The following is a 12,748-nucleotide window of genomic DNA, read 5'->3' as shown; positions in this document are numbered from 1 at the left end:
AAATGCCATGGTTAAATTTCATATAAAAGCACAGAAGGCGCTGAATTTGTTTGGGTCTCAGAATGTCAGAAAGGTGATCGAAGGTTGTGAGATTATAAACCAATTTGTTTTTGTATAGTGCCACCAATGCTTTCCAGTGTTTTAACTGTAGTAAATTGGCTATAAGACTAATTGCAACACTGATAGTCAATTCAATGTTTATTTGACTTAAATTTTTTAAAAAACAAATGAGTTGCCTCAACGGGTATTTGAACTCGAGACCTCTCGATTCATAAGCGAAGTGTTGCAAACCCTTCGGCCACGGTGAAATTATAAGTTAAACGACCTGAAAGAAAACCATATTATTCTAAATTAGGGTTTGTAACCTTATTATTTCGACGCTTAACACAGATGTAAATAATCAGGGAGCCTTACTGTAAGCATGTATTTCTATAAAGATTGAAACAATATTAGAATATTCGAACCATTCGGGAACTACTTTGGCTTGAAAATTAATGCGCCGGTCATTTGACAATCTTTACGCATTGATCTCCCCTGAAATTTTTTCGGCGTTAGTGTACATATAAACGGGAAGTAACCGCTTAAAAAAAAGTGGACTACTTTAGGCATTTGCAAGTTAACAGCGTTAGGCTCTGAAATTTCGCTACCATTATTTTTTGGTCTGACGACCCAAACAAATAAAGACTGTCATGAGCAGGCGGCGACCAGTACATTATGTGGTATATGTGATGGGCGATACGCAACACCCATCTTCTGTCTTAAAAAGGCACGTTGATCGTGTACCATACACGAGAAAGGGAATTGTGTGCACGATTAAAGAATGCAATAGTTCATTCTACACAAAAAAGACAGGACGGACCACATACGGAAAAAACACAATGTCAATGAGCTGAATTGTGGGAAGTGTGAGAACATTTTAGCTTATGAACGCAAACTTAAAACGACACCTCCAAAGATGCGAAAAAGTATAAAGAAGAACCAACACATGATATTATTGTACCAAACAGTTTGTTAGTCGAGAGGCATTTTTTCCGTATGTGGTCCGTCCTGTCTTATTTGTGTAGAATGAACTATTGCATTCTTCAATCGTGCACACAAGTTAAACACAAGTTCCCTTTCTCGTGTATGTACACGATCAACGTGCCTTTTGAGAGAGAAGATGGTGTTGCGTATCGCCCATCACATTTACCACATAATGTACTGTTCGCCGCCTGCTCATGATAGTTTTTTTTATATGAAATTTAACCATGGCCTTATTTGCGTACGTCTTTCTACACACATCACATGAAAATCTTTTTTGTATCCCCTTATTCATGTCGAGATTCCCACCTGAAATTTTCATAAATTTCAAAATTAAAAAACTGAAATTTTACTGACTAAAAGTAGAAAACTATTTTTGTGTGCTATCTGTTAGTATTTATACAAAGAGGTTTTACTTCAATTTTCATGAATTCGAATAATCAAATCGCGTATTTTAATTCAATATGTCAACCCAATGATACGATGCATGTGAAATTGTATATGTTAATCAGTTAGGTTAAGTAACGGTTAAACTCCATCATATTATCACAAAATGAATGATAGTGTTTTGGCTCTATCACATTTTCGAGCGCTCATTCACATTGCCGATGGCGCCAGCACCTTGTCGATGGCTCGATCACAATAATAAAATTTGATTATCTGGTTTTCAAGTAAGTTCTGTAAGTTATTTTTTTGTGTTGGTCCAAAGATGAGGTTGGGAACAATGCTATATACACGAATACATGGGCCAGCATGTACTTTACGGTAGGAAAATCACTTAAAACGTTGTCTCCTCGTAAAAGAAAACCCACAAGGTTATATTTGGTAAAAGTTCTAGCAACGTCATTTTAGGATATTTCTTATCGAAACTTCACCCAACATGATGAGAAAAATGTTCTACGTGGCATGACATTCTTCGATTCTTGAAAAAACAAGCATGATCTTTTTAAATTGATATCTTTACTAAAATGTCTTACCTTTTTCAGTCTTGTTTTCATCGAGGGCTCTGCAACGGAAGTGTCGATGGCTCTCATTTAAACAGATCACGAAAATGTGAAAGAGCCACCGTTTAGTAGGCGTGATATATACCCGAGGCTATAATAATTTGCCTTTGCCAGATCGAGACCAGCAATGTACATCAAGGCAGTCTGACCAAGTCCTATATTGTTGGTAGCGATTTGGGGTCAAACATACTTTTTGGGTTGGACCCTAAGGTGCAAAGAACTGCACAACGCATTTGGGGTCAAAATCAAAATATCGACTCAAAAGTGTGTTAATATGCTACATATCAACGCACTTTAGGTTATAGAGTTCTGAAGGTGTCAACTGAGTTCTGCTTACATACTGAGTATCGACTTATTTTCGATCTGCAACCTAAAAATATTCTAGATGGAGTTCAAGATAACGGTGGATACTTAGATACATCACTTTGGGGTCGGACAACAAAGTGCATTTAACCCAAAAGTGCCGAGTAACATAGCACATTTTTGTATTTTTGTATTATTGATATTGAAATCCGTTAAACGTCAAATGTTTCAAAATGAAAACATGGAATTTCCGTTACACAAATTTAACAGGTTAACGATAAAGCCCAAAATGATGCATTTGAAGATGCAGACAACTGTTCTATACATATCTGAACAATGTTAAAATCATTATTTAGTCTTCCCAGTTGCTGAGTGATTACAAACCAGTAGCTGTCATGTATAATACAACAGAAAATGTTTGTTAATGTCGGATGTAGATGACTTTTATATGCATTTCTTTCGGTTGAGAATGTTACTTTACGTTGTTAGATGTTACGTTAGTTATTGTAATGTTTCGTAGAATCTACACACATTTTTATACAAAGTTACCCAATGTTTTGATTAAAATTTTGTTCTTCTGCTTCAATTCCAATGGTCAGAAAAAGATGTTTCGTCGGTCCCGCGTTACGACTACACTAAGTGTAAAGGTGAGCGGGTACCCAGTAGTAAGACAAGTAAAGGACATGTCAAGGGTTGCTGGTTCCATTCCCCAAACTACTACTTATACTTATGAATGGTATTAAAAAATATACTTATGAATGATATTAAAAAAAACCGAGGCCCCTGTGATGTAAAGTTGTTTTTCCAAGAAAGTGTTATTTCTATTTCCATTGCACTATCATACAAAAAATAAAATTGCAAACAGTCTTCTAGAGGGCTTTGCCCATGTGGGTTCTGGATGGCGGCGTTTACAAGCATATTACATACTTAATAATAACGGGATTTCGACGGTATGTGAGCGGTTCTTTTATGGATACGACAGGTATCGGATTCGGTCACATATAGAGTCAAATTCAGTACAAATGGTTTAGAATTGGTTAGTTCTAGTAACAATTAAAGTACAAACTGATCTTTATTCTTAATAAATCAAAATGAATTCAGTTAATGAGAGCAAATGATAGGATGTTATAGCTTTCGAAATATCAAGACAGATTAAAAAGAAAAAAACGTTGCCTATGCTACTTTTATTACTTCTAAAATGCATGCCAAGAAGTTCATCAAAGGTTCAAAACATAATAAACACGAGTAACTGCATGAAAAAGAAATCTGGTACATTTTAGTTATCGTTTTTTTTTTGTCTGTATTAACAAGATAATCGTTTTTGTTCCGTCTTAGTTGGAACAGTTCCCAGTAAGTGACATAACGTTTCAACATGAAAATTAAAAGATTGTTTAGTTAGCAACTTAGCAGAGGAACAGTAACCCATGGCAGAACAGGTAGTAATAAGTTTAAATGTGAAGGTCACGAAACATTAGTCAAACATAAGTAATATACATAATATAAATTATACGTTTATAATATACGCAAATGTACATTGTAAATATCAAATATGAAATTAGTTCTGTTTCAAGTAAAATGGGCGTGAACAAAATAAATTTAAAACATGTAAAAGACATCTGCGATATCTGTAACATTAAAAGCAATTCTAAATCCAATAAATACACCCAAAGGGTCCCTCCAAAAAACCCCCTTTGATGTCCGGAATGATGTTTTTATACGAAAATTTTAAAAACTTCTGTCTTTTTTCTTTTATGACCCTTTAAACAAAAATTTTGAAGAAAACAGTATAAAATGAAGTAAAGGTTTAACTTCCCTAAAAAATAGCTAATTTTTTATTTTCCCAATAATTTTTCGCAAAAGTGAAAAGTTTTTGTTCTGTGAATTACAAAGAAAAGATTACCCTTAAGTTATAAAACATAAAAATTTGAGACTGGAAAAAAAAAAAGAAAAATTTAAAAATTTTAATGCAAAAATTTAAAATCTGTTACTGAAACAGAAGTAAAATTTTACAAAACAGTTGAAGTTTAATTTAAAAGAAATTTAAGAAATAACATTTTTAGTGAGGGTTTAATAAAATATAAATAGATATTATTAATTGTTGCTGCAGAAAAAAGTCATTATTTATAAATACAACAGTAAACTATTGTTTAGGAACATGTCTAAGAAACACCGGTTTAAAAATATATGTAACACACTTATTATATCAATATTTCCCATCATATCATTAATAGCGGTAGTAATAGAGAAAATATACGAGTATATGAAAAACACTATCAAAAGCAAGTGTTTTAGTTGTAACATAAGAAAAAGTAGATTTAGCGGCAATAAATAATAAAACAAAAACAGTTGTTAAATTGTTTTACATCGATTCAAATTAACAACAGTTGTAAAATTGAAACAGTAACTGTTGTAGTATCAATAAAACAACCCCCAGTTTGTAAAAGTAGGTAAAAGTTACACAAGTGAATATGAACTTGCTCTTGTTGAAGCGTGATTGGGTATATTATATGATAAACGAACACCAGAAAAAGCAACATAGATGACAGTATTATTAGTTATATATTAATGAGTTATCAAAATTGGTAACAACAGTTATATATTATGTTAAAACAATTTCAATTCATTTATTCGTTTCTACAGCTACAAAAAAAAAATATTATAGTTTAGTTTGAGAGAGATCAGTATTATATCTGTTACAATAATAATTATGATTATGACTTAAGATGGCTGTGATTGTAGTATATAATATATCAAACTGTTACAATTAAAATTGATATTACTTATATTTCACTAGTAGCAGCATGTACAATTGTTGATATTTAACAGAATATGAAATAAATGTCAATTTATGAAGTAAATTTTATGTAAGCAAGTTATAATAAACAAATTAAACTTGAACCATATGAAAGATTAACATTACAATGCAAATAACACAAGCGCCGTTTATTCCGCAACAGAAATATGTGTGAAGGGAATCTATTGTAGCGGTTACAAAAGATAAAGGTTAAAGAAAAAGCACGGGACAGAACGAAAACAAAGATGTAGATGAAACAGAACAGAAAAAATGATTTAATTTTTACGTAAAGGGGGAAGCCGGACACTAATTTGTTCTTTTCCATATCCCTTTATGCACGATGCGAACAGATCGCCAAGTGAGTCATAACATATAAACATATATCTAACAAGACACAAACCGGAAATGAAAAAGAATATACAGTAAATGTAGTGTACTTCGCTATTGGCATTAGTTTTCGGGTCAATGGATAAGAATAAAATAGAAAAATTGGAAAATTTAAATATGGTAGTACCCTTTGAATAACCTCGCCAGTTACATCAGTTTCACATACATGATGTATGATATTGTTGTTTACTGTAGAATCTACTATGACTAAATGCTTTTTAAATAGAAACATACTTTATTTGTGAGTTTAATATATAAGGTTTAGAAATTCGACTCTTTAGATAAATAAAATAAATCACTGTTTAACATATTTGCATTAAAATCATGCATTCGTAATAGAAACTAGATTTTAAAACGAAACAAACCTTACCTTTGTTGGAACTAGGAGCTCCAGCTTTGCAATTTATGTTTCATCAACTCAATAAGTTAAAATCCAAATTAATGTCCACACAGTCCGTCCCCTAATCTAGCATTAAATCCCCTATTTTACCGGCTGGGAGCGCACAGTTTCACGATGTTATCTGTGCGGTAAATCCATTAAAAAGCCGTGCCAAAAATCACGCGTTTCTGTTTCTGGTAGCGTGTAAAACCAGTCAATTGGTTTTGCTGTATTTACAAAGTAAGGCAGCAGCGTATCTTGCAGTAGTTTTCTTTGATAAATATTGTTAGCCAGGTTATGTGGCCAAGTATTAACGATGCAACTTGTAAGCTTATAAATGTAATATATAACAAAGGACAGTTTTTACATGGACATATAGCTTGTCAAAAGCAGGAAAAGGAAGACTTCATATAACTACTCACTTGCTTTATTTTTATTAATTTTATCTATTTAATCATAGAAGTCGTGTATAAAGATATGAATTACGACGTTACAAACGCGCAACGTCATTGAAATTCTCATGTACACCATACCTAGAGGCTCGGGTTATATTTCCAAACAACCGTTTATATAGGGACATATAACCCGTAAAAATCTTCTAACTATTAGTATATTAGTATACGCTACGTATATAATTTCTCTATAGAAAAAAACTTAATTCCAATAAATTTACATACTGCAATCGTTTTAATTAATAAAAATATAAATGGTTGAAAATATACTTCACTGTAAGAAAAACTTTAATCCGCTAAAATGCATGAAATCATTTAAAATGTACACGCTCATCCCAAAAATAAATAGACAGAAACATCCAAAATGTAGAATCCTGGAAATAATAGACAAATGTGAATTAATCTAAATGGATTTTAATTTTGCTGGATACGCTTTACACGCATATTTTCACAAATGAGGTCATTATTTGAATAATTACGTAGCGCACACACCCGCATACAAGTATGTTTTGAGTCTGTATTAGTCTTGTACTGACTGATCTTGTTTGCTATGTTCTGAATCTCCTGTACCTGGTCAAAAGATGAAGCAGACAAAACAACAACAACAACAACAACACTCTGATAACCAACGAGATGTTAATAAAATACAAGGACCGGTTCTTATATATTAGCAGTGTATAATTATGTGGATACGAATTCAGCTTATCATAATTAATACTCATTTAACATGCAAGATTCTTATGAAAAAAGGTTCGAACCCGAAAACATGATATAAATAATCGACTAACACACATTTCGCAGAATGTTATCCTAAAAAGATTTCCCAGGATTTTCACCTTTTCACCGTTTCATGGACTTGCCATCTACGCACCTGCGTAGTGAGCTACTTCCCTACATCTAGGTAAACTCTACCTCTGAATTTCATATGCATTAAACAAGATCTATAATGCACTAAAGTTTCTTTCTAATAGCTATAAACTTTCAAGAAAAATAAACTGTGTATATTAGATTGTGTTTGAACAGCGCGTGTGTTTATGAGTGTAATGTAATTAATACAATATGTACATTAAAACAGGTATTATATTGTACGAGAATTATGGCCGGATAATTAATGGATTCATTTTTTCGGGAATTGTTTTTTTCCTTCCTATTTACTACAAGAACATAAAACCGTGTTGTTTTTTTTCTACATTGATACTCAACAGAAGAAAAGTGTTCTGTTTAACCTTGGATATAAAAACCTGTACAGCTGATTGTATTGTTTTGTAATTAGCGAACTTGCATAATGACTAGTGTGTTCTAAATATTATAATAATTAACCACGGAATAAAAGTTTGCATGGGAAGATTTTGTGACTTCTTATAATTATAAACATTTAGTACAATGAATTCACTCAATTATGCATTATGAATCCTTACCATGCTAAATATCTTAAATGGACTTTCCAGACAAAACCACCATTTAATGGAAATATACCGAAATATGTACTGACCAGTGCAAACCATGATAAAACGGCACAATAGTGCCGGATGATCTTTGTCTACATTGGTCGCAATGGGCTGAATCAGATGCCACCAGTAGGCTATGGATAAAACTTATTCCCACTGGAAGTTACTAAATTTTGCGCATTCAATTTATTTCGGCCAATATTCGACTGTGCGTTTATTTTACAAAAACTGAATGAGTGTAGGTTCTATATTGAATTTATTGATTAAGTTAGAAAATAATGTTATGCGAAAAACTTCAATGAATTTAGTAAATAAGAAATTTTCTGTTTATTTGACGGGCGGTTAATATTGAAACGCTACCATTTAGCGTGACGTTGTGCAACTGTGACGTCAGATATATTTACGCGACATAGCCTTACAGTTTTTTATTATAGTAGACAGTAGACATTTTGTTTTGTTCCAATAGGCTTTAAAGCCGATGAGGACATAAAACATGCACAATAACGAACAGTTCATATAAACATAATAACAAAAATCAAGAAAAAGTTTGGAGAAGATCAATTGTGATTGATAAAGTAATACCAGCCGAAAATTTCTTAAGTAATTACATTATGAACATTTTTAAATCAAAATTGAGCTTTAAACCACTAACATAGGTATCTTGTATATACATATACATACACACATATACATGTACATATATAAAAAAAACATACATTACATGAACCATTAATGCAAAATTGTTGAATATTAATCGATTTTTAATACATAATCGCCATATGTTTATACACATATCCTTAAAAAATGAAGGTCCATTCGCATCAGTTGCGGATTTCCTAATTGTAAATGAAGGAAACGTCATAATTTGATCAAAACAATTACATGCAAGAATTTGCCTATCATATTCTGGCGTTTTTTTTCCACAAATGCCCCGACAAAAACAATAATTAAAAAAATTAAATAAAATTGCAGGTATCGGCAATAATAGAGTTACATTGGAATTTGCTTATTAATTTCGAGTGTTAAATATAAAGTTTTAAATCGGATTTGGATTTTGATGTTTTTAACCATGTCGGAAAACCCGTCTGAAACCTTTAGTGCAAGACCGCTCATGCGCTTAGATGACATCATTATCTTTATGAAAGAACGGTTTTAAAAATTATTACGCTACTCTTAAACTAGTGTTTACAAAGTATATGTTAGTGTTCATCCGTGTTGTTCTACAGAAATTAGAAACTTCGACGGGAGCGATAGCGACCGGAGAATATTTCTTTTTTCTGTAGAACAGCTACGGATGAATACAAACATACTTAGTGTCAAGCTTTATTTGCCTACATTAATATTAACTTTATTTCGTCACTATACCTGTCCATTTGTACAAACGCGGTTCTATGAAACACTATTAAAAATAGAAGGCTGCTATGAACGGACTTTGATATATCATCTATGAAAATTAACACAAAGAATATTTAAGAAATACAGTGCTTTCATTGGATGACATATAAAGCTGGACACTAATATTATTTATTTCAGTTTCTTAATTTGGTTCTACACATCCTCTTATGTCTTGTAAACATAACTTTTCTATTATAAAGAAAATCAATTAATCAGAAAAAAAAATGCGCCGTACGTTATCATTGATATTGTGTGCGCCATATGTTATCATTTCCAGAAAATGCCCCGATATTAATATTTTCAGCAGTTATTTTAGTCAGAATGGGCATGAATGCTTAGATGTATGGAGGGCGTTCGTTGCCAAAATTCCAGACATGTAAAGTGTTCCTTTTCAAAATGACTTTTGAAAATGCGAACTTGTATGCCTACCAATTTTATTGTACCCGTGCATAGCACATAATATGCCTCTTAATTCAATCTTTTAATTGAAGGTTCCCGCCTTTATATAACAAGTTTACATATAGATAGTAACAACTGACCTAACATCTTAAACGACAACAAATTTACAAGTTCGTATATCCATTGCCTGCAATACATATGCATGTTTGCACACTTATAGATCTGAAATATACAAATGAAATGTAAATCTTAAATACAGAAAATAGAGTTAAAGAAAACGTGTTACCAGTTGTAGAGCTACAAGAGTACGTTAACACAGTAACATGTTTAAAGTGACAAAAGTAGATTCACAAAGTTAAACGATTTTAAGTCATGCATGACGCCCCGCCCCTCTCTGAGTATTTACGAACTTCTATTGCGGACAGGTATAAAACGGCGCCTCTCCCTTTTTTCTTAATAAAACTTCAGGACAACATACCGCATTTTTCATAACATATATTTGTTACATTTGTTACAAAAGTTTTGTCACTAGCAACATCACTTGAAAATTGCAGATTTTACCATTTATGATGAAGATAACTTATGCATTAACTTTTTATTTAACATCGTGTTTTCCTAAGAAACATCGGCGATTTGGAAATTTTTAGGGGAAACAATGACCAACTTTAAGGGAGTAATTTTATTGATAATCTAAAAACCATCCAATATTTTTATTGGTCTCATTGAAAAATGTATTGGCACAAATTTCATTTTCAACAGAAACTATGCAAGTATTTGCAAAAATAGGATTTTAAAGCGACCACCGAGATTTCCTTTCCGAAATCAAGAAAATACTTATCCGTAGCACATATGTACAATCTTAAATAATGTATTTTCAGTATAAATAAAAACTTTTTGCGCTTGTTCATTATTTCTTATGTACAGACTCAATCAAACCGAGTCTGCAATTCTTATGTAATATTGTTGTGATTAATGCTTCCGAGGGATCACTTTGTTTCCAGATTTTTATACTTCACAACAGCAGGTGTCAAGTGCCGTGTGGCAGCTGTACAAAGTTGCCCCGTACTTCACTGTAGTGTTGTTATATTTTTCTGGTCCTTCGGGATCATTGATGCCAGCGCAATTAAGTGTTGAGAATTGAGTACCGCTCAAGCCGGTGCTAGGGGGCATGTGGGATGTTGCACTTGTTCATTATTCCTCATGTACAGACTCAATCAAACCGAGTTTGCAATTTTTATGTAATTTTGTTGTGATTAATGCTTCCGAGGGATCACTTTTCACGTTTCCAGATGTTTAATATACTTGTTTAAAGCTTATGGTCTTTTCTTTCCTTCAATATTCATTTTCTTTTTTGAATAAATGTTCTAAAGGAAGGGACGTGTTTTTCTTTCCGAATATATGAGTGTGGTTTTAAGGGAGAAAAAATAAACAACGATAAGTTTGAAACAAAATTTTTAATGCTTCTACGTTATTAATTTTCATTTTTAAGGCATCACTAGAAAGTTCATGAAGGATTCTTTTACTTGAGTCTAAAATTATCAAAATTGACCAAGAAATAAAAAAGTAGGGGACTCCATGTTTCTCTTATTGAATTTCAGAGCGTGTTTTGTTTTTTTACTTGGGGACCATATGCCGTTTTTCATGGAATGTCACATTGAAGGTTTCATGATAATCGCCATATTAACAAGCGGATGTTTCAAAATTCAAAATTGTACCAGTTTATGTTGAATTTTGCTTAAGCCGGTGCTATGGGGTTGCGTTTTCCATTACCGTCCATGAACAGGCTCAATCTAACCGAAACTGCAACATTCTCAATTTTGTCGTTTTGAGCGTTCTTTAGGGATTCTTATTTTCTCTTATTTACAGAAAGAAACATGATAAACTTTAATACGAAAATTTATCCATTTTGATTCAATTCATTTTTATTTTAGGCATTTTATAAATCATAATTTCAATCCACAATTATCAAAATTGATTACGAAATAAAAAAAAGTTTGGAGGGAACGCTGTGTTGTTTTTTTTACCAGTTCGAAAGTGTTATTTTCAAAGGAAAAAATGATAAATTTTGAAACAAAAATTTCAATACCTCTGTTTAATTCATTTTCATTTCTGAGGCACTCATAGAAAGCTTATGGAGTAATCTTTCATTTGATACCAAAAATATTTGAGTTTGAGAACTTGGAATGGACGCCGTGTTTTCCTTCTCTTCATTGAGAAATAGGAGAGATGCGACGATACCTGTCCGTACATTTCCGTAATCGAAGATGGTAAATACTCAGAGAGGGGCGGGGCGTCATGCATGACTTAAAATCGTTTTTAAAACATTGTGAATCTACTTTTGTCATTTTAAACATGTTACTGTGTAAACGTACTGTTGTAGTTCTACGACTGGAAACACGTTTTATTAAATTCTATTTTCTGTATTCGAGTTTTACATTTCATTTGTATTTTTCATGTACAGACAGATATCTTCAAGTGTGCAAACATGCTTATGTATTATATGCAATGGAAGATACGAACTTGTAAATTTGTTGTTGTTCTCCATGTTAGTTCAGTTGTTAAGATTTACATGTAAACTTGTTATTTAAAAGCGGGTGCCTTCAATTAAAAGATTGGATTAAGAGGATATCATTTGCTGTGCACGAATACAATCAAAAATGCTAGACATACACGTTCACATTTTCAAAAGAAGTTTTCAAAAGGAACACAATTACATGTCTGGACTTTTGGCAACGATCGCCCTCCATATAGATGACGACATATTACAACTTTTTAAAGTCAGTGGTTTTAGTTAATATACATATATGTAAACGAATCAGTGAATTTGAGAGAAAAAGCCGTACATTACCACGATCAAACCGATGGAAAATTCTCTCGCTTCGAATCTGGTGACGCGCATTTCAGATGAAGCACGGGACGAAACATCATGAAATTAAATCATGTGTGCCAGGAAAAAGAAGGTTGTTATATGTACTTTTACATTAGAACATCACGAATTTCAGTGAAAAAGGGAAAACCCTACTTTTTCTGGCTGCATCCGCCATCTTGTTTGTTTGGGTAACGAACGGCGTGATTCTCCCCCGTGATATAAGTTGATTTTCTCAATATATGATTCCAGTTCTTCAATATATGGTAGCTATGTATGGAATCAGATATCCTTTATATGA

This window comes from Ruditapes philippinarum, unplaced genomic scaffold, assembly GCF_026571515.1.
Source record: "Ruditapes philippinarum isolate M1 unplaced genomic scaffold, ASM2657151v2 ctg10789_1_1_1_1, whole genome shotgun sequence".
Classification (NCBI taxonomy): Eukaryota; Metazoa; Mollusca; class Bivalvia; order Venerida; family Veneridae; genus Ruditapes; species Ruditapes philippinarum.
Note: the sequence above shows the minus strand (reverse complement) of the source record.